This window comes from Poecilia formosa, unplaced genomic scaffold (genome assembly GCF_000485575.1).
Source record: "Poecilia formosa unplaced genomic scaffold, Poecilia_formosa-5.1.2 Scaffold177, whole genome shotgun sequence".
NCBI lineage: Eukaryota > Metazoa > Chordata > Actinopteri > Cyprinodontiformes > Poeciliidae > Poecilia > Poecilia formosa.
In genome coordinates, this window is record NW_006800116.1 from 731994 (window position 1) to 758097 (window position 26104).

The following is a 26104-nucleotide window of genomic DNA, read 5'->3' on the forward strand; positions in this document are numbered from 1 at the left end:
TTTTTTAATCCAGCGACCCATGCCTGAAAAGTTCTATTATAGCACTTTAAAATCATATTTACTGAAAAACAATATCTTATATTTGGGCCAGGAAGGCCTTAAACAACAACTGATCCACACAGAAAAGGCACCTACTGCACATCTGTAACGTGTTTATGAGACTCCTGTCTGTGAGGACAGGTATAATAAACATTTCCTTCGTTCTTCAGCTCTCCAAGCTCTGATGACTTATTACCTGCAGTATCAAAGCTGAACACTGTGCCACTGCTCTGCAGAGAGAGCTTTGCTGGCTGGCTTAATGAACACATTGTGTGTGAGCGCCCTGAGAGCAAGTCTGAGCATCCATCTGTGTGTATTCATTTATTTAATTCCCATGCTCTTAAGCTTGTTTCTAGTAATAATTATAATTCCAAACACACTTGGATGCATGCTTAATTTTATATGGACAGGGTATAAGTACCAAAGTCCATCAAGTGCTGGTAATGCTGTCTAATGCATCTACAAGGAATCCTCCGTCACTCACTGGTATAAGTGTAGCAAGAGAAAGATAAAAAGAAAGTGCACTCAGAGAAAAATGTTATTAATGTCTCACATGGCTAATAAGATTGACCGGAAGCTGAGATTTTTTTGTTTGATAACTTCATGTCAGCATGTCACACCTCCTGAGTTTTCAATTTACCCGTTATTCATGATGACATATCTGTCCATGAAAGGATTTGCCTTTTCTTTTTTAAAATAAGATTAAAAGAAAAAAAAACTAAAAACTCTAAACAAAACCAGAGATCCACCTCAAATACGGCTCAGATTAACAAAAAGATGTGACACAAAACTCACTTCAAAGCTCTTCTTGAAGATCGTTACGTTTGAGTCACAGTGGCATGAGTCAGCAATGGCTGGTAATTTGATCTCTGCTAATCTGCTCTGAATAGACGGCGACAGAAAAAAATATAGGAACTGAGATAGGCGTGATGAGAAAAGCCAAGGGCTAAAACGATAATGAGGGGAGGCTGCAAAATGAAATGATGAGCACAGTGGAAAGAGACTCAGGAAAAAAAGAAGAAATGAAGAAACTTCTTGATTTCCCCCTGTTCTATCTGATGCTCCTCCTAATCCCTCAACATTCCCAGTCCTGCCCTAGTAACAGCGGACAATTATTAGAGAGTTGGCTTCTATAGTTCAGTATACAGGTGGGTTCAGTCTTCCTTTACTGGTGACCTTTCAGATTTACTCCTCTGTCCTCGACCTCCCTGACATTTTCATGTCTCTTTGGTATGAAGCACAAAGTGGATCTGGTCCATGTAAACCGACCAGATCCAAGGCAAAAATGTCCAGTATATCCACCATCTCCCACTTTGACCGCTTGTTAATGCCAATAACAGAAACTACAAAGCACCACTGCAGCCATTACATGCTCCAAACTGCCATTGCTTGCTGCTGTTTTATTGCACACTGAGAGGTTGATCGTTCCCGTTAAACATGTGTAATTTTGCTGTGCAGGGATACTAGAATCCATGTACATTACTAGGCATTGATGTGCACCATAGCTGCAGGATACATAGTTTATGGCTTAATGGTTGATACACAGAGCGCAAAAACTTATTACAAGACTCTCCAGCGTCTGCAAGTTTTACATTTTGGAATATTTTATGTTTTGTTTTTTTGAGAAATTTCTCTAACTTTAGATGTTTCCAGTTTCCATTTATTCATTGTCTTCTTGTCCCTCTTAAAATATTTCAGTTCAATTGAGCTTATTTATATCACATTAGACATTAGGGAGCTTTCAATTCAATCATAAATACATTCCAATTGATCTTAGTTATAAAAGCAGTGCATCAAATTCAGGTAATGATTCAAAGAAGTTTAAAAACCTCTCTGCTTCATGCAGAAAAACCTCTGAGCCAGAGAAAGGACTCCATCCTCATCTCTGCTGAACCATCCAGGCTGCTTCCTACTTTACTACAATCCAAGCCCTTCACACCTACAACACCTGCAAACAAACCAACAATCCTACCCAGATCTTTTCAAACCAGATGGATGGATTGGCTAAAACAAGCAGATGTGATGTTCTTAGCGAGGACAACTAAAAGTGAAACTAAGTAAGTCTAGATTAGGGGTGTCAAACTCCAGTTCTCAAGGGCCGCTGTCCTGCAGTTTTTAGATATGCCACAGGTACAAAACAGTGGAATGAAATGGAATAATTACCTCCTTCTTGTGTATAAAGTTCTCCAGAGCCTTGCTAATGACCTAATTATTCTATTCAGGTGTGGTGCAGCAGAGGCACATCTAAAAGTTGCAGGGCAGTGGTCCTCCAGGACTAGAGTTTGACACCTGTAGTCTAGACCAGTACTAGAATAGGCGTATATTAAATGGGATATACAGTGTAAAGTTAAAACTCGATTACTGTGTTCATGTTTGTGTAAGGTTTATGTAAGATTAAGATGGAACTGCACATAAAAACGACCATTATGTAACCAGACTACCAACATGAAAAAGACACAATCAAAACTATCTGATATTTCAAAACTATTTATTACCCAGTGAAAATAACTCAAAAATAGTCAAAATAGTTTGGATGCAATTTTTCTTTCCATCATATGTAAAGTTAAGAAGAGATGGAAAGCCCATGTTTGATCTCTTTTGCTTTTGTACATAGCTTTGAGGTGCATTTGTATCCTAAACAAACAACTAACTACTAACACTGTCTGCACCACACTTGGTACAAATTTGAAAAAAAAATTACAAATTAAAAATCTGGAAACACAATGTACATAAATGTTTTTTTATTATTATTATTTCTCTGATTAAAACAATAAGTGAAATATTTTGTCATAGATTTATCTTTTGACCAGTATTTCAAAACAAATGACTTGAAGAATAACAGTTTCTTTTGAATATTGTTTCTTCCTCATGTGGGGCTTCATTTCTCTCAAAGGCATGAAAACATCAAATATCCTGAAGCCCTTTGAACTGGAAACAAATATCCTCTGTTGTTCTGGTCCAAAAGAGATACAGATCAACATCTCATGTCTGCATAATTTCTTGCATATTAAATGTAATACAGGCTCTCTTTTGAATTTCATCCTTAAAGTTTTGTTATTCTTATACTCAAGAAAAGTTCAGGACTTTAGCGGAAGAGGCTGATATCCAGTAAAGAACATAAAAAGATTGGAATCCTAACTATTGACCTTTCAGACGTAAAAAAAAGCAGAGAAATATATATTTGAAATCAAGTCAAAAGGACAAAAGGCAAATTGTGTATCTTCACCTTCCACTGTCACTTAAAGCTGTGCATCTCTTTGAGTCATGGAAACGCAGATTCATGACATTTATCTGGAGGGAATAAAATGGCAAGAAAAGACATTATTTGGCAGTGTACTAGATGCAGAAAGCATGATGGTATTAGTGAGTTATCTGGGCGAAAAATTCATCAGGAGGGAGAAGCCAGAAACGATGCAGCCAAGTCAGAGGAAGAGGAGGATACTCCCAGGCAGATACATGTATAAAACGCTGACAGAATGTTATTTGTTGACATTTACCCACGGAGGAGCCCAGCTGTTTCCAGCATGACAGAGTAGCTTTTAACGGATTTCCATCCAGTGCCAGGAGAGGTGCTGGATTAAATACCGTCTTCAGTAAAGGGCAGAGTAGCAGCTACTGCGCATGAAATCAGCAAACATCTCCAAGTAGCATGAGACTGTCTAAAATGCCAACAGGCCATCTGGTTAGCAAGCTATCAATTTTTTTCACTGGTTACAAGCCCTGTTTATTATTAACTTCCTCCTTCATATAATTCAAAGATATGTTTTTATTTTTTAGTATTACTTTTAGAGACTAAAGGTCATCTTTAGTAACAGAGTTTTTAAAGTTTGGTCTCAAAAACCCATATAGTTTTCTTACTTGTTTGTAGTTTGGCCTTGAGAGACCATTAAAAGCAATTTTAAAAAGTTTTAAAACCACTAATATTTTCTGTATTTCCATTCCATTGATTGCATGTTCTGTTTATTTGACCAGTCCAAACAAATAAACAGAGTCACAAACACAGTCATGGAAATGACATCATCACCATGTGGTACACAATGGAGGAATGTCTGTAGCTTTAAAACAGCAGAGTTTACTCATCTTTATCGGAGGTTGCCTCTGAAAAATTGCAGTGAGAAATTAGATTTTAATTTGCCTTACAAATGGCAGGTTGTGCAGAAGAGACATGTTAAAGGAAATATTAGTTTGGTTTTGCTATTGATTGTCCTACAAGCTCCCTGTATTGTGCACAATATATTAATAAACCTGATTGAGTGATTTCACCTGACAGTGCTTGGTTATAGTCTTTTTCCAAAACAATAAGCAGTGTAAAAATTGGGATAGTGCAATGAAAATGGTCAAAAGTTTAAAGTTTTAGGTTTTGAAGACACTATACAGAAAGCAAAAACTAAAAATCTTTAGGAATTCAAGTGGGTAACAGTGAAGAGGGCAGTTGTAGGATGGAGAATAAAATATATGATGGGCAAAGTGAAAAGTGCAAAAGTGACAGAAGACAAAACAGGGATTCTAACATTGCTGCAGTGCCTTCTGGGTAAAAATCATCAATAATCCCCTCCCTCAATCCCCACTTTCTCCTCATTTTCTTCCTCTTTTCCATCCTTCATATCCTCAGGATGTTTTTCAGGCTCCAAGCTCAACCAGTTTTATCATTCTTCTCCTCAAGGGACTTATCCCAGTTTAGAATCATTGATACTGATTACCCCAAGCCCTGTCATATTGATTTTTGAGATTTATTGTTGGCCGACTCTCCAGCAGAGGTCCTGGCCCCTGTGTCCCTGGGTTGGCAGTCATTTGTTAAACACTCTCCCCTCCTGACAAAAGGCTGGGCACGACTACACATGCAATGCCATCAACATTGTTTTTTGTGTGCATGTGTTCATTTTAAAACACCTTCATTTAAAAAAAATAGGAAGCAATGACTACATAAGGCTTCATTTATCTAAAACTTGTGAATGAAATTCTTTGGAGACAAACCAAACTCTTTGCTAGCACTTGACCTCATTTTGCATCAGCCTACTTCCGGTTTCTACCTATAAACTATTTTGTTTCCATGTGTGTTGAAGATGTTTTCCATGTTGATGAATAGCCACAAAAAAGCTAAAAACAAATAGAAGGGCAAAAAATACAATGAAAACACTAAAAATGTGGAAATGGCTTCCAGTGACAGAAAATCAGGAGGTAGTTTAAATAAAACTTCACCTTCTTCCATTGCTCAGTTCAGAGTGCGTACTTACATACCCAGTATTGAGACTTTTGAACTACATGCACTGCAAAAACACAAAATCTTACCAAATAATTTTGTAGTTTCTAGTTCAGATATCTTGTTACACTTTAAATAAGACAAAACCAACTGAAAAGTAACCTTTCAGTAAGACATAGAATCGTGTTTGTAGTATACAATTCCTTATTGTTGTATTGTTGTATATTGTTGTATGACTTCCTATGGCAGATTATTTCACTTGAAACAACACATTTTCCTGTGTTATAAGTGAAATAATGTGCCAGTGGAAATAGTGTTTTTAAATCAATATTAAGAAGTTTTTTCACATAAAACAAGCTCCTGTGGCTTGCTGAAAAGTTATTTGTAAGTTAGTTTTGGCTTATTTAAAGGGTAAAAAGATATTTGGACAAGAAAATAGACCAAAAATACTTTGTAAGATTTTATGTTTTTGCAGTGTGGGCCAGCTTTCACTCCTCGTGTGGATCAGCAAGCCTTAGTCCACCCTTGACAACATTGTCAGTTCCCTCCTTGGACCACTTCTGACAGATACTGACACTGCAGACCAGGAACACCGTCTAGAGCTGCAGTCATCCAGTCACCACAGTCTGGCTCCTGTCAAACTCACTCATATCCTTCCCGCTTCCATCTCATCACATCTGCAGACAAAATAGCCTTGCTGCCTCATATGCTCCACCTGCTAACAGCAGCAAAATGAAGACCTAAATTATCCAAGAATTCCTCAAACTCAAAGGCGAAAAAGAACAGGCATATACTGTAAAAACAGATTGATGTGGGATTTTTATCATCTCCGTCCAAGAAAACATTAAAAACATCTGCAATGAATTTTTCTTCCTTCCTGCTTCTGTGTAAGAACACAGACTTATCCATGTCTGTTGAGACTGGAGGCACTCAAAGGTGGGAAGGCAAGCATAAAAAGAGACAAGATGGTGGAACAGTTTCAGAAAAGGGGAGAATGGCAAAACGCAAACTCTTACCAAATATTTCTGGTCTAGTTTCTAGTACAGATGTCTTGGTGCACTTAAAATAAAAGTTAAATAACTTACAAGTAACTTTTCCACTAGCTATAACAACTTGTTTTAAGTGGATAATTCCTTAATATTGATGAAACTTTTCACCATTAAAATGGGCAAAATGTCTTATTCTAAGTAAAATAATCTACCAGTGGAACTAGTACATATTTTTTAAAATCAATATTAAGCTACCTAAAACAAGCTCTTATATGTTGATGAAAAGTTATTTTTAAGTTAGTTTTGTCTCATTTTAAGTATTTTAAGATATTTGCACTAGAAACTAGACAAAAACACTTGGTTTCTGCTGTGAAGTGTTAAAACTGCTGTGGTATTTTCATGATCTTCATCCAAGAAAACATCAACACCTGCAACATCCTTCCATCCTGCTTCTCTGTAAGAACACAAACATATTCATTTTTGTTGAGACTGGCGGCACTCAAAGGTGGTAAGCCAAGCGTAAAAAGAAAAAGAGACACGATGGTGGAACAGTTTCAGAAAAGGGGAGGATGGTAGGGCATCCACGCCTCCACCTGATAGGAGAGAATGAACAGAGTTTTAAAGAGAGGTTGTTTATTCACCGGCTGCAGTGCCTACGCAGTCACTCTGAAGTAGGTGTGAATGTCAGATTACCACATTTGGAGCGCTGCAGTGAGCTGCTGGACACAGAAACATGGTGCTTAACTACCTGCTAACACGACTCGGAGGTGGTAAAATCTGCCAATCACAGCTAGATCTTCTCTACATGATCAAACCACTAAAACAACTGCCATTTATGTGAATGAAATTATTGCAAAACGTGATATCTATTCATTTGTGAGTCTTAAAGCTAATACAGATTTTATTTCACTGAAAGTTAGAATATTGTATGAAACCAATTAAAGCATCCTGGTCACACTGCTTGATGTGTGACTGCATGACATGTATTCTATGTTGAAATCAGTAAACGGAAACATGTCTAATTCGCATTTTCTTTTTTGCGACATTTCCAAAGTTCGCTCTAAGGTCTCGGGACAAATACCCTTATTAATGAAAAGAAGGGTCACAAAGGTCGTTGCTGAAGAACTTCTGCCTTAATGAACCTATGAGGGTCTGAAGTTCACAGTGGAGCATCTAAAGCCAGAGGCTGAACATGACTAACAGGCTGGTAGACGACATGAACCTCTCTGTTCTACAACAAGAACAAAAAAAACAACAAAAAAACACAACTGGATATTTAAAACTGATGTATACCTCTAAAAGAAACTTCACAACACCACATTTTATTCAGGGTTTGGTTACACTGCACGTTCTTTGTGCATAGTTAGTGTAAATATAGATTAATTGTTGGAGTTTTTACTATAATTTAAACTTCTAGTTTGTGGATTTTAAGCTGTTCTCACCATTAATTTATATTGATGGACGTTATGATCGCTGCCGGGGTTAAAGGAGGTTAATTAGTCTAATTATCTGTGTAATTCGCACATTAATTATCCGCCTCTGATGGTCGGCGTAACTGTTTGGAAATACAGTCTTCTCTTTAATATTTGCATTCATTTAAGATGAATTCCCAGAATGGGAACTGATTAACCACACGCTATTGTATAATTGTGGCTAAACTGAAGAATTGGACTTTGTCTTGTAATCTACAATGCAGTTTATTCATACACTTCACCAGAAGCAAACTGTCAACATATAATGAAGAAAAAAAGTTTCCAAGGTTCCTGCCACCCTCCACCCATCAAGTTAGAGTTTGAAGCTTTCAGGATAATGGATTAGAACTAAATCTGCCTGAACAAAAGCAGAAGCTGTCACTTAATTCAAAGGAAAGGTACTTCCTGTGTCACTAAGATAGTAAGAAGGAGGGAGAAAAAGTGACAAGAAGCAGAAAACTGTCAGCAAAAGAAAAATGAGGAACAATAGACTCAATAAAAAGAGTCAGAAGTTTTGTTGTCCTTTCACACAGCATCATTACACTGAAGAGAATCTCATTTGCAGAATAAAACGAGAAGATTGGCACAATAACTTGACGTTTCGATCTGTAACATTTGATGGAATTGGTTTATTATGCTAATTGACGCTCTGCGCGATCATTTACACTGAGATACAGATGTCAAAACATTCAAGCTGCCTGTTTGGTTTGAGGTTTTACATCCACATTTAAAACATAATGCTCGGTACTTTTTTTGGGTAATGAAGCAAGTTTCATTTTTTCACCATTGAAACAGCTGTAACTTGTCACGGTTTGCAGTTATGCTGTTTCTGGCAGTCGGCAGCAGAACATTAAGTCCCTAGAAATTATAGAGAAGAACCTAATGAAATGGAAATGTTTGTCCACAATATCCCAAAGATACTCATTTGGATTAGGACCTTGAGGGTTTAGTGGCCAAGTCCAATAACTAAAAATCAATAGCTGCTTTCAGCCCAAATATTTATGGGCTCTGAATGGGTGTAAAATATTGGCCAAGCCCAGAAGGACAAAAATACCCATAAAGATTTTTCCCCCAAGTTTTTGGATTTATGGCACAAATTTTCACTACACAGGATGTAAGGAATGCCCCAGGAGTCAGCATCTGTTTTCTATTCAAAGACCTATTGCTACAAAATAAAACTCACCTATAGCCGCAAAAAACTATTTTCTAAATGTGTACTTCATAAAATACTTTACAAAGGCTGACAAAATTAAACAATTTTAGTACAAAATTAATTCCCTCTTACAAGTTTGGAAAAAAATACTTTTGTAGAATGAGGTGATATTTTCTCTAAATATGGAAAATGCAGAAAGATAGGAAGCATAGTCTGAAGCTAGTTATTTTTTCAGATTTTGATTAAAAACTTTTTTAAAAATCTGTTTTGGTTTTGTAAGAGATGATGGGCAATTGTCACGAATAACTGTGGCAGTTAGCCCAATAGTTTTGATTTATTAACTGTTGATTTTAATTAGCAGTTAGCTTGATAACTTTTTAGCTTAGTTATAAGCATGAATAATTGTTGACATCAGCCTCTTTTTCTATTAATAATGAAATGTTAGTAGCATTTCATAGTTATGCTTAGCTACAGTTAGATTGATTAGCTTTAAGCTTGGTGATATAATGGAATTAAATGGTGTAGGATGGATTATGAATAGCAGTTAGCTTATTTTGGGATGTTAGCTTGAATAATTCTTCACTTGTCCACAGGTCAACATTAGCTTGTGTAGCTTTCAACTTCATTTTTTTTAGCTGCACATCAGGGTTGCTTTGGGGTCACAAGTCATTCACAAATAAGTCTGATTGTGGTCGCATTTAATGAATAGCTTGTACATCCAGGCGAAAACATAATTGGTAATTGAGCATGAAACCTATTATGTGAATATAGTCTATGTGTGTCTGTAGCTTGAGGAATAGTTAGCTTGTGTAGCTTTCAACTTGAATGAGAGTCTGTCCAAATTCAGAGGCATTCTGTAGTGATTTAAAAAAATTATTATTGTTCCATATTTTAAGTGTTTTTTTTAAACTCTGCAGTTGTAAACCGTGCAGTTACTTAAGCATAAAAAGATAACTGAAAGTAAGCTGTGGTGACACAAGGGCAAAGCATGACCCACGTATTGAGGCGTTGGTCCTCGTGGCGGTAGTCGCGAGTTCAATTCCCAGCCTGGTGACATTTGCTGCATGTCTTCCCCTCTCTGACTGCCCTCTTTCCTGTCGAACTACTTTCAAATAAAGGCCACTAGAGCCAATAAAACCTTTAAAAAGAAAAGATAACTGAAAGTGTACATTAGAAACTGCTTTCTTTCAATTTTCGCATTTTGTTATATTAAGAATTTTTTTTGCTATATGCTGTAGAAGCTGACAGCTGTCTAGGCTGTCAGCTTCTTTTACTAAAAAGTTTAAAATACAAGTAAACATTTTAAAAACATTTTTCTACTACAAACTTTATGTTATGTCTATGATTATGTTAAGCCAATAAAGACTATACAGAATCCTTGTTAAGAGATAATATTACATTCTGCAGGCAAAAAGTCATGTTATGTTTCTCAAATTACTCTTGTCATTTCTTCTTATAGTTTATTTGTGAAAAGATAATACCCTTTTCATTCTTTTCATATTTAACAGATATTGTACATGGCCACACTTGATTCTCTTCCACAAAAGGAATATATTTTGCTGAAAAATTTCTTAAATAAATTTGACAGTGCTTAACAATTTTAGTAAACATGTATAAAAAAAAAGTCCCTTCTTGGTACCTCTAAATCTGTACTCGGTAGCGAATGTCACGTCTTCTTCCAAGTGTCGAGGTTTGAAAGATAATCTGAGCGCGTAAAATGTCAGGTTGTCATGCTGGACTGTGTTCAGCTGACAGGCAGATTTGTCATCCTGGCATGGGGCCATGAAGCCTCTGACGCCCTGATGGATTGTGGGACAGAAGGTCACAGAGATGGTGTGGGATCCCCACCCCTCTGTCAGTACCAGCAGCTCTGCCTGAGCCCAGATTTATTCAGCTCCACTCCTAGCCTTTTCTGCTGGGTTCCCATTTAAAAATATACTTTTGTTTACATGTCATGTAAAAATGAGTGTCTGTGTGTTCAAAAATCAATAACTGTCATCAGAACACACATTTATTTCTTAAAAATCTGAGATTACCTTTATTTTTGGATTATAAATCACTACTTTGTTCCAAACGGATACAATATTTGGCACATTCTGCAGATTTTTCATTAGCTTTTTTACAATATTAGAAATACATTGAAAGAGGCTATTAAACATATAATTTCATTCTTTTTTCAAATAAGAAAATACACATATTATTCCCTAAAATGTAAAAACATAGCATTCCTTTAGTGTACACATGATCATTTGTTGCAAAGGATGCATATAGCAAAAAAAATTCTTAATATAACAAAATGCGAAAATTGAAAGAAAGCAGTTTCTAATCAACTTAGCATTTAAACATCGATTGACTATTTTTTGGAATTGGACAGTTAATAATTTAATAGCAAAGGATGCTTGATAGGAAGTTTTGGGGGATTTTTTGCACAATTTAACACATGTGAAGCTAAAACTATACCACTTGCTGCAAATATGTTCTACAAAACATATTTACAAAAATATTTTTTTGTTTTATTTTAAGTGCAAAATGTATTTTTTTTTTCACAATTTTTGGCTTAGGTATTACTCTTACCGTGTTGTTCTTTCAGCAGGTGGCACTTCAGTTAATAATGAACTGATTATTAAATTGATTGACGATAATTTTACAAATTGATTTATCATGTTTAATCATTTCAGCCCTAATTTTCACAGATTAAAGAGTCATTCTAGAACAGGTTAAAGTACCTCTGAACGCTGAGTGTTTGGTTGAGAGTTGATGCCCGTTCAAAACCGTTTTGTGAACCAAGCATGCGTCATCAACAGTTGGGGTTACACAACCTAGAAGAGCTGCTAGAAAGTGGAAGATACTGCCATGCTTGTTGTTTCTTTGTCTTCAGTTTGAGCGGCCCACTAGGCGTCATCATGGTTTGCTCTAAAGAACTGGGTCGTGACTGTCGTCGTGTTCTTTGTGGTTTACGCCAATTGAAACATCAGTGTTTCCATTGCAGTTTTATAAAATGAACCAATTTCAATACAACCAAGTAAAACTACCTCATCCTAGCACCAAAACTTTTTATTTTTCTTTCAAAATTTCCAATGAAAGTGCAGTGAATGGTTCAAAATCACCTATGGTAACTTGAACAGGCTCCGGACCATGCTGTTTGCAAACAACCATGATGCAAGAATCATTCTGAAGTTGCAGGGTTTATTTTGTTTTGTTTTGTTGTTTTTTTTAATCCAAAGGGACAAATTATTGGCATCAAGCAAAACATTATGATGCTGCCCAGGCAAGTGAAATCTGGCTATGAATTGCCAATTGACGATCACTCACGGCACACTAGTGTGCCGCGGAACAGTGGTTGAAAAACACTGGCTTAAAGGATACAGCTCTCCTTGTTAAACAATATCTAATCGGTAAGAAAACACCAGATGAGTACCAACACCTTCAGAACAGGGAGCGGCATCAAACAGAAAAAATCTCTCCTGCTGTTCATGTCTGTCTGTTCTGGGAAAGCAAAGCTAACCAGCTTTGCAGTTTGAACACTGCTAAAATTCTATCAAGTATTTTTAGTTTTCAGTGTCGATATCTAAACACCCTTAAAGTAAGACAAGACAGTCATCTTTAATATTGATTAAAAAGAACTAATTCAAGTGGCAGATTATTTCATTCATCCAGTGGCGTGCTGTGGGGTTCAGTCAGGGCCTTCAATGTCAACTATTCCTGAGCGATACATCGGCAGAACAATGCAAAAAACTGTGCACCACACCAAGCAACAGGCATCCAATAATATGCAAATAAATAAAGTAAAGCAGCAATGCATAATTCAAGCAATATATTTTAACAAAATCCACAGGCAACAGCGCACATAATTGAACAGCCAGCAATTCAGCAAAACATGAAAACATAAGTAAAGTTTGTATGAGAATGTAGGCTAATAGAAAAGTAACACTCACCCATTACTTGTAAATAATCCACTGGTTGTTGTACTCAGTGCTAGCTGTTAGCCACTCGTAACGCTCATAGATACAGTCTTTAAAATGCCTTACAAAGTTTTTACTGGCCTGTGTTAGTGAATCCAGGTTTGGTGTGGAATTTCCATTTTTAGATCTTTCTTCTTTTTTTTTCTTTTTTTTTTTATCCATTAAAGAGCGTCTTGAAAAAGGCGATTTTGATAAGTCTGCTGCATTAAGGTCAACCGGAGTTGAAGCGGACGCGGACACTATTTTGAAAAAATACCAAGTTCACTACAGTATGGGGACGAAGAGGAAGCTCTTTACTTACAGCTGAGCCTGGGGGACGCGCCGTCATTGTATGTAAATTTTGATTGGCTGATAATTCTGTCAGTCATGCGAGATGCACGACATTTTTGAGGAAGGGGTATTTGTACAGCAGGTCCTGAACTGCTCGGCATGTGTTTAAGGCACTTTTTAAAGTAGGAAATTAAATTGAAACCTCAATATTACCAATATATTAAGCAACTCATTAGTAGAATAAAAATTAAATCATATAGATAAAATAAACATGATTAAAGCTTTTTACACGTTTTCTTTTAAATTTTCTAGGGATAACAGAGAAAGCCCTGCTGGCCCTGACAGCCCACCACTGCATTTATCACATGGGAAAAATGTCTTGTTACATGTGAAATAATCTGCCAGTGGAACTATTACATCAATATTAAGGAATTATTTACTTAAAGCAAGCTCCTATATCTTGGCGGAGGGTTACTTGTTAGTTTGTCCTTTTCTGAAATATACTAAGATGTTTGTATGAGAAACTAGATCAAAAATACTTGGTAAGATTTTGTGGTTTTGCTGTGAATTTTTCAAACTTCCTTTGACCTGGAAAGGTGCAAAATTCAGCTTAATTCCAATGCTCCAGGTGAACTGCTGTTGCAATTTTTGCAACAAGGTGAAATAAAACGATTGTGTATGTGATCATGTCCGAACACCTAAAGCTCGCTCATACAGAACTGCTCCAGCTCTTGCTCAGAAACACCAGAAAACTTAGTCAGACGAGGCGAGAGCTTCCATCCATTTGAATGATTGAGGTCAGCTGGAAACGCTGGCTAAATGGAGTGTGAATGACTTTAACGACCAGCTCTACGTACACGTCTGCAATTTCTCCCTCATATTTCCTCAACACTGTCACGGCTCGCTGTCTGTACTTCTGCTGCGGACAGGGATTGATCTCAAACAAGTTGCTGAATCCCAACGAAGCTCATCGGTCCCAACCCGGTCTCTAATTCTCATCCTCTGCTTACACTCATATTTTCAAATTAAAGCAGCAGCATGAGTAAAACGTTTAATGGTAATGTTGTAGGACCTTGCGCTGGCAAGACTGTCAACAAGAAAAAGAGTAAAAGATTCAAGCAAATGAAGAACAGAGACATTTGTGACAGTGGTGAACCAACATGCTGCAGAGTTGAAACCTTGAAAATCAAATTTAACACTATTTTGGTAGAAACAACATTTTTGGAAACTTCTCTTTTTTTGTGGTAAAGCTATTTAGTGACAATGAGACAGATGGATGGATTTCTTTCCTGAAAGTGGCTGGAGGAACCTGACAGATGGACAAAGAGACAAATGAACCAACATTTTGGATGGATGGATGGATGGATGGATGGCTGTTATTGACCAATATTAACTACTTGTTATGTTTCTGTAGTCTTGTTTTATCTGCTTTATTTGCTGTCTAATTCTTCTTATAAATCAATCGTTTGGCTGCTACTTCCTTCTGGTATAAACTGTCAATGAAACGAGCAAATGGTTTGTCTTATACTGCAGTTTTTAAGCATCAGCAGCAGATTTTGTACACGGCATATATATTTTTACTCTTATTCATCTTTAAGCTCTGACCAAAATAATTTGAGTCAAGGTATTATTGCATGCATGCCACGCAGGAGATTAAAGAGCACTTCCTCTTCTTTCCCCATTTAATCCTCTTCTTTTTCTTCTTCTTCATCTCTCTGTTGGCTCTGGATGAACAGAACAATGAAATATCATCAAAAAGGTATTAACTTTTCCCGCTCCTAACACTCAGCCTGTTGAGGAGGATAAAGTGGGAGCAGTGATCTGTCAGAGGTGGGTGTTACAAGCAGATGGGAGGGAGGTGATGAGCAATGTTTAGAGTCATCATTTTGTTTTCTTGTTTTTATCCACATGGTTGAGCAAGAGCCAAGCACTGGGGTGGAAATTACACATGAACGGAGTGTTTAACCTCACCGAGTCGGCTGCTTTCCATCACTTTTCCACAGAAACCCATTCAGAACAGGGTCACAACGTGGCAGTTCAAACATCCAGCACACATAATTCAGATGTAGATATCTGAATTTTCGTATGCAACAGTATAAAGACATAAGGGCTTGATTAGGTGGTTAGATTGGTTGTAAATGCTGATATTTTCAGCAATCATTCCAAAAAGATAATCTATGCTTCCTTGAACAGGTCTATAGTCTGTACAAAATATGTTCATCACATTTTCTTTACACAAAATAATTCTTAGATAATCAGATTATATTCTGCTCATTTCTGTGTATTTCAGAATGAGCTGTTTTAGGGCCACTTGTCACTTTAAATCCGATTGACTTCTGCTGGCCACGTCTCCCAACTCAATGTTTGCACTCCAGGGTTCCCCCAAAGCATTATAAGCCTGGCAGGCCACCAGGCTTTACTTGTGCCCCACCAGGCTAAACATTGCTAAACATTGCTAAATATTTAAGTCTTTTTAAAATGTTTGCATTTTTCAAAACTTTATAGTTATATAATTATCCAGTCTTTCAATAACACATAGTTATCAAATGATATTTTCAAAATTCTTGTCAACTTTAAACATTTTATTAACTCAAAAACATCATGGGCTGCCTGATTTATGAGTGCCCAAGTGCACAAGCACAGGGCTTAGCAAGTTTTCTGGGGGAAACCTTGCACAGGACAATGACTACAAATGGATGTACAATTATACAAATGTACATCTTTGAAAAGCAGAAATGGAGCCTCCTGTACAACCAACCAGAACACGACTGGTTTCTGGATGGTAAGTTAACAACAAAACACTTGTCTTTTCTAGGAGCCATTGTACAGCACATATGGCGGTAAAACTCTTATATCTTCTGCTGTCATCTCTTGGGTTAGCAGCATCAGAATCGGGGCTAAATGTTCATGTTTTTCTTGGTGAAGTTCAAACTGAAAGTTCAAAAGCTGAATGGTTTAGGTCCAGATCTTGGCTGGATTGCCACATAATTCACTTCTGTTTCCTCAATGCCTACCTTTTTGCAAAAACACTGAAAACCTCCAAAGGCTAGGTGTGCTTATCTGACTGGCCTCTCATTACAGAAAACACATTCAGAGTAGCTTTATGCTTCTTTTTGTTGCCACTTTTACTTTACCTTTACTTGCACTAAACCAGAAGCTGGATCAGTACCGTCAGCCTTTTGCCACGACCAAGTGGGGTTTGAGAAGACATGGCAGATACACAGAAAATAAATAGAAAAACTGATGTAGGAGTACTTCCAATGTCAGTAAAAAGTTAATAGTAGTTACTATCATGTCAAAACTGGTCAGCCATTGTCCCCAGGCACTGACAAGGCATTTTCATTCACACACTCGATATTTTATATATTGGCCCATTTTTTATGAAGCTTTGAGATGCTTGTCCCAGAAAATCTCAGTGGATCAGTTTGAACTTTCATGGTTTAAAAGGTCATCTTCACCATGTCTGGATGATTAAATGTACTGCGATGTGAATGGCCGATCGCCTTCCTATGTTACCACACAGTGGAACAGGTGTACCCTACAAAGTGACTGTTTATCTGCCTAACTGGTGGAGATGAGAGTTGAAATGGAGTTCACCCTAATGTCGAACTTTACGTTGGCACAACTATTTCTTTGTTTGCCCTTGGTTATAAGGCATCTTTTTACGTCCAGACACAATTAGGATGCCAACATGATTCTTTCTATGACAATTTTACTCTCTTCATATTCCAGCATCAGTTGTTATGGGGATAATCCAATAACACCAGAGGTAAAAGGTCCCCATAGGACAGTAGTGATATTATTTCCACTCGGCTTGTCTCCCTGTGACTTACTGCTGCCTTGTCTTAAGGTTATTGTACTTCATTTAGTCCCTTTTTTTTCAATTTCAGTTAGAAAAGTGCTGCTGCAGACAGTAAAATGGGAGGGCATTGTTTCAGGTCACATACAGACTCTGGTACAGGCATATAAATTATGAAGACAAACCCTCGCGGGAGGAGGACACATATGCCTCCATGCACACTCAGACACACACTGATGGCTTTCCTGGAGATTCACCAGGGCTGTAAAATTATCTTGTAAAAGAGAGGTGGGGGGGCTTCAGCTTCAGCTACCAAGGGTTCATTAACCGACTCAGACATACAGCCTGAGCTCAGACAGACATAAAGTGACCCCTGGAAGGAATTCATTCATTTTTATGTCCCCTTTCACCTCAGTGCTGCCTATTTGCTTTCAGGCCTATTAGGTTAGCAGCCTTTTAGGACTCTATACCTTTATTTTTTAGGGTCTTTCCATGATTTACACACTGTAGCTCTTACTGACTCTCAGACAGAAGATGTGGTCCACTATAAACAGCCGTTAAAGTAAGAAGATGAGGACAGCTTTGGCTGAAATGATGTAATACTCGTGTCGCCAAAGCGTGACTGTTCATTAATCACTTCTACGGCAGCTTTTGTTTTGAACAAAGGCTGCTAAAATGGAACCAGTTTTAAAAAATGGCAGGGCTCCAAAATATTGACAATGCAGACAAACTGGGTTTATCAGAAATAATCAGCTTTGTTTGAGAAAGGTTCCTGTTTACTGAATGGTCGTTTCTAAATTTCTTGAAGTTGTTAAATGAGTTAAATCCTTTAAAAGCTAATATAAGAGATTACTCTATAGATACTATACCAATCGATATTTTCACATGTTCCTTCTTATTAATTTTACATGTTTTTCATCCTGAAAATAGAAGAGATTAAAAAGAGGTGTTAGGTGTTATTAATTCAACTTGATTGAGATTTGGAGAAACAATTTATGCAAGCAATTTAACTTCTTTTAAAAAACAAGGGCCTCAGTAGTAATTTGGGGAACCCTGCAGTTCCTACTCACTAGCTATGTTGGGATTACCAGATGTGTCTTTGTTATTATTTGTTTTTTGTTATTTGGCGTGATACGCCATCATACAAGTTATTCTTGGAGAATGTTTTGACTGCACACATTGTTTGTCACATTTTTTCTTTTTTTGTAAAATCCTTAGTATTTTAAGAAGTTCAGTCTGTCTTTGATGGTTTTCTGGAACAAATATGGCTTATTTCCCACCAAGATTATATATTTCTATTTACAATTTGTACATTAAGATCAAAGTAGAACTATAGACAAATCCCTTTGCTTGCAAAGTGCAAACCTAATTGCACTTTGTCAACCATTTGAAAGGTTTGTTACAGTTTATTTCTTGATGTTTGACAAAGGTAGTCAACTTATTGTTTTTGTCAGTTTCAGTTTCCTTATTTATTTTACACTGGTTTTAACTACACTGGCTGAACAAATTGAAGTTGTGTTGTTTTTACATGTTTGACCAAGCTTATAATGTTGTTGGCATGTTTAGGTGAGTTGTACTAGTGTTATCATCTAAATTGGTAATTCAGTACATACATATCTGTGTAAAAAACATCTTAAATCAATTTAGTACTGCTGTATTGTATCGGTATCAGCCAATGCTAAACCTTAGATATTTGTTTCGGCATCAGAAGTAAAAATAAAATGGATCATGCATCCCTAATTAGATTATGTTCTTTTGACCAAATATATTAGCATTTATTTGATGTTCATGCAGTATGACAGGACTATAATTGCAGAAGATATAAAGAATGGACAAAAGAATCTAAAACAGTGAAGGATATCTGAACAATGACTCCCAAATTTTCCAGCCCTCCTGTCTCCTGTACCTTCACTGAAGCATTTTCCCCTGTATACTCTTTTAAATCTTTTAATATGTTTTCTTAGAAGTGCGGCGCCTCACGCTCCCAGGGTCACTCATCTGAGTTTGTTGAGCCGCCACTTTCCTGCATCTCGAGGGCACCAAAGAAGTGCCCTCAAAAAATGAACAGAAAATGACACTTAATGCCTTTCGACACAAGGCCTTCAAACAGCGCTGAGATACGTTTGCCTACAGAATTGAATCTCCAACTACAAAGTGGTTCTGTTTTTAACCGACGTTGGCTACCAGGAGAGTTTAAACAAGATGTGTGCTGCTGCCGGTATCGACAAGAAAGGCACTTCAATGATAAACTTCTGCTTCAACAACAATGGGTTGAATATTTTTTTGGCACTTTTATTGACAATTTCAAGAGTGTTTAGTCAGTATACTGTAAATACCATTTAGAATAGGGGGAAAAAAGCTAGTAATATTTTCTAAAACACTACAACATGGAAAAATACAGGACAATCCTGGAGGAAAAAAGATCTGAGACTTTAGAAGAAGTTCACCTTCCAACAGAACAACAACCCAAATCATAGAGTTTCAACTAAGCAGTTTAGTAGTTTAAATCAAAGCATAGTTGTTAGAGCAACTAACGGTTCAGTCAAAGCCTAAACAAATCTATTTTAATCTGTTTCAAAACTTCAACGCTGATCTGTAAAGACACTTCTCATGATATTTGACTGAACTTAAGCTATTTTGTAAAGAAGATATAGCAAACATTTAAATCTATAGATGAGCTAAACACATGTGTGCACATCACACCTTTTCCTAGTAGAACTTGAAACTTGCAAAATTATTTTTTTATGGCTTGTTTGCACCTTGAAGAGTCTTGGGGCAAAGCTGGTCATTTTCATGTTGAACAAGCAAAATCGTTGTTCTACATGGTTCTGAGTTTTTGACTTGGTGTGAGACCTAAAGCAGATTAAAAAACAGAGTTGTCTTTCAAATTGAAACAAAAAATGCTTTACAATTTGATTGACATACTTAGAACAAGTCAGTCAGAGTTATTGATGTGCCTTGACTTTAGCTGAACAAAAATTAAAACCTAAGTCATTGAATCTAAAGAGGAACAATCATGAGTCAGCACAGCTTCAGTTATTAAAGCTAGAAACTACTGATCTAAATCTGAGTGTGGTGAAGGACTCATCATGCACTATAAAAATACATTTTAATGGACTAAAAACCTTTTTTAATCCCAATTTTCCAGGAAAGTTGGTTTGCATGCAGGCTTTATAAGGTGTTTTTGAGGCCACATTTGGTCAGTGCATCTAATATCTCTTCAACATCAGTGTCATGACAATAAATCCCAAGAACAATTATCTCTAAGATTCCTTTTGACTTCCTTTAACAAAATGACATTCTTCCAGGTATGAATCCACCACCTGGACAGATGCTGAATGTCATTTCTCTCATCACGTCTCCTGACAGTTCCTCCTGAGTGCCGTCTGATAAAACAAAAAGGTCATCCAAGTCTCTGTTGTTCAGGAAAAGTCTTTGATAACTTTCAAAGGCAGTTTCCATTGACAGGTGGTGGAAAACAACAATAAAAAGTGTGGAGGTCATAAATACATGTATGAGCTCTGTTGTGATGAGAGGGAATGATGAGTGAAGGAGAAACTTCATGTAATTCTCCCTCCGAGGTTCAGAGAGAGCCAACAGGGAGAGGTGGGATGAAAGAGCAGAGGAATGGGAGGTGATGGATGGTTCTGGTAGAAAAGGTGAGGACTTTCAGCAATTTGACTACTATTAACAGGAAAATTAGGGTTATTTGTGGGCATTACATACTAATAACTTAAAACGGTCCTTATCAAAAGTTTTCTAGCATTCCTGAAAGTCTTGTAGATTATAATTGGGCTCTGTTTTATTTTTTAAATCAGGTTTCAGTCCATTATCAGAGAAATGTTTTAACTTTGACTTAAATCCTTTGGTATCAAACAGTTCTTAAATCCAACTAACTAGCCAGCATTGCTGCGTCACAAACATCTGAGCAGAGAAATGTAAGGTGAGCTTTCAACTGAAACATCTTTAAGGTTGTTTCACACCTGATGGTACAGTAGATTCGGCTTGATTGGAGGAAAGTGGCAAAATCTGTTATGTTTTCAGCTGGTGTGGTTCACTTTCACACTGCACACTCAAACGATCCAAACCTTGTATCAAACGTTCCCCTTCTTGTCTGTGGTCACACTGCACCAAGAGCCACTGAAGGAAACAACACAAAAATACAAAAAGACAGAGTGGAACTTCCTTCTTCACAAAATGTAAAGAAATATGGAGTAGTGTTGAATTTTAGCAGTTGTAAGATCTCACTTTTGTCTTAGGCAAAAAACCATGAGCCATTTCTCCTGCTAGCACTAAATATGCGTGTTTGTTTGGTTGCATTTACCCAGAATGCCCTGTGCTACAGTCTGCCTCCTGCTTTGGGAGTGTTCTCTGGTCCTCTTTCCGTTCCCATATGCATTCAAAACGCACCAGAGTTCACTTCAACTGAATTGACACCTGGGTTTTTATACGGACTGGAGTTCGCTTTTTTGGTCTGCATCAGAGTTTGATTGCACATTCAGACCTCCCAAAAACAAACTGGACTTTCTAGGCAAATTAACTACAGTTAGACTGAAACAGGCTGAACAGGGGTGGTGTGAATACTCCCTAAATGTTTAAAATAAAATCTGTTGGGTCTGAAGGATGCCAAAGCAATAAGAGATCAGACTATTAGAAGAATCCATCTAGGTGTGTTTTGGTAAATTTTTATTAAAGTCTACCTGGCATTCAATACCATATGGAAAAGATTTATCTCCTGCAATGGCCCTGCACCTACATTTAGGTGTCTCTCTTCGTGTCAGACTTTAGTTCATATTGATACTGTAAAATCTCCTGGGAATTTTGGGATTACTGGGAATCTGTGCCGGTGAAATGTGCCTGGAAACCTTCAAAGAAACATTTCCCTAAGGTTCAAATCTGATCTGATGCCTGAAGTACCTCAGGGTATCTACTACCTTCTCCCTCAGGAGGAAAAGCCTAGCCTCACTACAACTGATGATAGTATTCAGTTTTCACAATCTCTGCAGATTCAGAAAAGACCTGAAGTTCACACTTATAAACTGGTTTCAGCAAACTGGTTTGACAAACTGCTTGATTTGTCAAACCAACTTAAGCCAAAGGAAATCAAATAGATCCTGAAAGCACCACCAGAGGGAGCTGTTTTCAGGAGCACCTTAGCAATCTACCAGGACAGAATAATTCATGCTTCCTTCTGCTGACAAGCTTTATTTAAATGCTGATGTCATTTTCCAGCAGGATTTTGTACCAGCCCACACCGCCACAGGTACCAAAAGGTGATTCAATGACCATGGTGGTACTTTGCTTGGTTGATCAGTAAACTGGCCTAACAAGAACCCTGAAGAGAATCTTTCGAGTATTGTCAAAATGAAGATGAGAAACACCAAAAACAAAAAGGCAGATGATCTGAAGACAGTTACTAAAGCAATCTGGGCTTCCAGAACACATCAACAGAACCACAGGATGACTGTCTCCATGCCATGCTGCTCTGATGTGATAATTCATATAAACAGACGTGCTTTTATGTATTGAGAGTCTACTGAAAAGAACATGGACATACCTTTCAATAAACCCACATTTCAGTGCTAGAAATTTGTTTCTTATTTAAGTTATGTAATAGTTTGAATGCTTTGAACATAGAAATGAACAGAAATATGCAAGTTTTGTAATGACTAACATTTTCATCATCCTGATTTGAAATACTGAAATAAATTCAGTTTAATTAATGTTCTTATTTTTTAAGATACACCTGAGTTCTGCGTATCTGGTTCACCTGATCATCCAGGACGTGCCTTTTGGTTACGTCTTTGCTTGGCGTGGATAAAGACCAGGTTAATCTGCTGATGTCCATTCAGTTTTGCCTCTGCCTTTGGAATTAACTTGGGGCAAGTCAAAAAATCTGCAACTGAAATGGTGCAAATATCTTATATATCTGCCAGGGAGACAAGTATAAACAGCTGCACCAAACATACTTCAGTTAAAATGGAAAACAGCTCCAGAAATCAGTTTATAGCTCACCACCTTCAAGCGATACATTTCCAGGTCTTACCAAGCAAATGTTCCTTTCCCTGTTTCTACTGCTGCTTCACATTTCAGAGGGTTTCTTTGTGTCATTTGTGCTGCCACCATGCAAGTGGTAAATTAGATGAATGCATGAACAAGCTGGAGGTCCAATTGTTCCTAATGAAGAGCTCGTTGAGTGAATAAAGGCGGAGTGTGCCTGTTTTTGCTCCTCGTAGTTCTGAAATCCTGAAGCCTCAGCAGGTTTTTGTCATTTCATCCCAGCTGTTCGCTGCTGCTGGATCCAACAAACGTGCAGTAAAACAACTTCGTGTTCCTCAGCAACGACCTTTTAAATGTAATGACTTTAACAAGAATGTCTGTTACATCTTAATACCCTGCGATTAGATCAGCATGAATATTCATTTCCTCAGAGGACGTGGACTGCATGAGATGACAGTGACTCTGCTTTCATCTCCTCATTACACCACATTCATATCCATTAATATTAAAATACTACCTCCGTTGTATCATTAATTAATCACACTTCCTTTATGAACATTGTTTTGCTTCTATTCTCTAATTCCTTCTTGTGCGTCTTAATGACATACAGCCTTCCATTTTCCCTCCACAGAGATATCAACTGCATCATGGATTAAATTTAATAAGAATAACTGTTTTTAATCTGACTTGTTAAGGGCCGCTGGCTTTTTTCCATGTGCTGAAATTGTAATTGCTCTATTAAAATTCTATTAACAGGGTCCGTCTGGCAGTATTTATGTGTAAATGGCATTAGATCAACACAGAAGTGGTGACAAAGAAGATCTTTATTTCACTGTGACTGACAGTTTGACAAATTGAGTCTATTTTCCAAATTTTCATTTAACAATGAAGTTTGAAAAATATTCGTCCTTTTTTGTGACTCATGAAAAGTTTGAACTGAATCCATTAAAAAGGCATTTTTAAAGCTATCACTGACTCACCATGTTCACTGTGCAAAGAAGGATGAAGTGGATGGAGGTGAGTAATAATCCACACCGCAGTCTGAGCTGGAGTTTATATTTTTAGCTAGCATGTCTTCACAACACAAACACATTGTTATTATACTATTTCAAGCTCAATATTGATACTAAGAAAATTACTTGATATAATTTTTTTGATACCACGGAAACATTTTTGAAGGAATAGGATAACTGTTTGGCAACAAATACAACAAATTTTAACCTCCTATATTTAACGTAAACCCAGTAAGTACAGGGCAATTCTGCCCTGTTTTATTTAAAAAAAATAAAAATCATTTCAGTGTTATACATTTCACAAATGAAAGATCATTCTATACTAATCTAAAATTTTTATTTTAAAACAAACATGGATCAGGTGGATCCAAAACATTTTTTCACAGTTTGTACAAAGCTTATCATGGTTCAGAACAACGGATTGGGCTGTTTGAGTCTGTGAAGCTATATTTTAAACACATTTAAATACATAGTGTTAGTCTATGTCTATGGGAGGTTTACTACATCAGCATGACTTGTAGCGTGAGCTTGTGGGGCTAGCTTGCAATCGGAGCTAGCATGTGGCATTCTTTGACATTACCGTTTTTTTTTCAGTCCATTTTCCTGATGTAATGTGACAATTTGGACATATGTATATATATGGGCCACTCTGTTTTGACGCAAATGAGTATCTTTGAATAATTAGTTTTTCTGGTGTCAAATGTATCAAAATGTTTATTTTGACAACCCTACTAACACTACTTTTTTTTTTTCAGACAGATTTATGTTTTTGCATTATTTTTAGTATTACTGTACTAACCCATGTAACCAGGGACAGCTCTGTATCTGGTGCAATCTCCGATTTTAATGTTGAGAAAATGCATTTGAACACCTTATTGAGTCAGAATTACATCTTAACCAAAAGTTTTCCTTCTACATGGCTCCTGTGTGTATAAATAGCTGTAAAAAGTAATAATAATAATAAAACAAAAGCATTTATTGTTTTTCTGGTGGTGATATTTGTACTGCAAAAACTGACTGATGCCACAGTGATGAGAGAATATTGATGTCCTCAGTATTTGGTGGTGCTGCCTTTGAACTGCATGTCAAGCATTTTTGGTTTCCTTCCAGACTTGTGAAGCTCCATCATTCTCTTCCTGGTATCTCAGCTGATTTTTTATACTTTCCTATTGTGTGAAACTGGGAAGCTGTCAGTTCCAGGTGTGGCCTTAAAATTCATCCACAGCTCAGCCTACAAATAATTTAAATGTAAGTTAACCTAGCAGAGAAATCATCATCTGGGCTTTTCCTCACTGTTAAGGAGACAATAATAATTCTGTATGTAAACTTTTTACTTTAAAGACATTAATAAATACATCTCTGCCATATTCTCTTATTGTGGTATTTAAAAAATAGAAATGGTTTTGGCAAATCTAACCAATCTAAAACAAGAAAAAAACTGGTATGTACGTAATTTTGTGGTATCAACTATAATATATTCATCAATTAAAATGTTGGCTTGAAGAAACCTGCTGGACTAAATATCTACATATAATATCAGATGTGCACATGTTTACAGAAAAACATTAATATTTACTAAATCAACAACAACCTAAACAACAAAGTTGTATCTCTTCTAGCGTGATAAGCCCCCGATTTATTGTGAAGTTTGTTGATTCGTTCCAATCTAGTTCAGGGAGAGATTCTCATAACAAAGCTGTGCAGAGACCAACTGTGACCTTCCCTGTCCTCATCTTGTCAACAAACTCTCCGGACTTGGAGGAAGAGGACAAGGCTAAATTAGAAAGCGCCGTGCAGGAGAATCACAGAATGTGGACTGATTTAATTCACTACCTGGATGGAATGATGATAACCGCCGTTTGTTTCCTTTATACAAAGGAGCTCATTTACGTCACTGTGAAGCTAAAGAGTCAAACTACCTGTTTGTGTGATGAGTTTCTGTTTACAAAGTCTTTTAAAATCAGGTCAGAGATAAAGATAACATAGGGTTTTTTAAACACCATCAAAAAGAAACTCTTATATCAGTTGCATATTAAAAAAAAAAAACATTTATAAAATCCTTGCACATTCATAAATCAAATTTCTGGTCTTAGAAGCACATAAAACCTGTCCTGTGTATCAGATCTGTGGATATCTGCTATGAAGAATAAACACTGCATTTGAATGTGAAATTAGAGTGAATTGTTATTTGTGAATGAGATGCCAGT

General features: G+C 36.9%; 1 protein-coding gene across 2 annotated transcripts in view; it reads right to left on the reverse strand.

Moving 5' to 3' along the window:
• Positions 1-26104, reverse strand: part of sgcd (sarcoglycan, delta (dystrophin-associated glycoprotein)) — a 208334-nt gene that overhangs the window by 174199 nt on the left and 8031 nt on the right. Inside the window, exon 1 of one of the 2 annotated variants that reach the window (XM_007565491.2) lies at positions 12789-13089. The exons of the other annotated variant lie outside the window; for it this stretch is intronic. The gene's annotated coding sequence lies outside the window, so the exon portion shown is untranslated. Of the gene's footprint in view, positions 1-12788; positions 13090-26104 lie in introns of those variants that run through there. 2 annotated transcript variants of the gene reach the window in all.